Genomic DNA, 681 nt, shown 5'->3' on the forward strand with positions numbered 1-681 from the left:
GTCAGCGTCGCCTTTGCGGTGTCCTCTCGCTGGCTGAGTTGGACTGCAGGACCTACCCGCCTCAGCAGCTCTCCGACCAGATGCGCTTTGTGGTGAAGACGCTGCGCAAAAAAGTGCATCTGGGGCAGCGCGACCACCATCGGCGCGCCGCTAGCAGCGACGGGTATGGCAACACCGACGGCTTCCTCTGCTGCGCGTCGCCTCCCGTAGAACGTTTGTCGACTGGCTCAGGTGCGCTGAATTCGACAGGGGTTTCCCCGATTCCTCGCAGCGCACCTTGCTATCTTGGTTATCACCGGCTACTTTGAGTTTGGCGTAAGCGAGCTATGCCGCCGGGCACCCCACGTGGAAGGCATGTCGGCGTCTTCTCTACTGTCCGCAACAAGGAACACAGGCCTCGCAGCGTCGAGGCGCTCGGCGTGGACTCCGTGGGAGGGTGCATGTCGGATGGCGAAGGCTGCGAAGGGCGAGGCGCCGTTGGTCATGCTGAGGCTGCGCGGGGGCAGTAGTTTGCGGCGGGTGTGCGCCCATGGAGTCGCTCCGCATGGCGACCGCTTGACTGCCGCGCCGGGACTGCTGCATGGGGCCCGTGCCCAGCCGCGAGCAGGCGCTCGCCTGCACGCAGCACACCACCGACGCCGTCAGTCGCAATCATCTGATCAACATCACTGCAGCGAGCGG

Source organism: Leishmania donovani, chromosome 29 (assembly GCF_000227135.1).
Source record: "Leishmania donovani BPK282A1 complete genome, chromosome 29".
Lineage (NCBI taxonomy): Eukaryota > Euglenozoa > Kinetoplastea > Trypanosomatida > Trypanosomatidae > Leishmania > Leishmania donovani.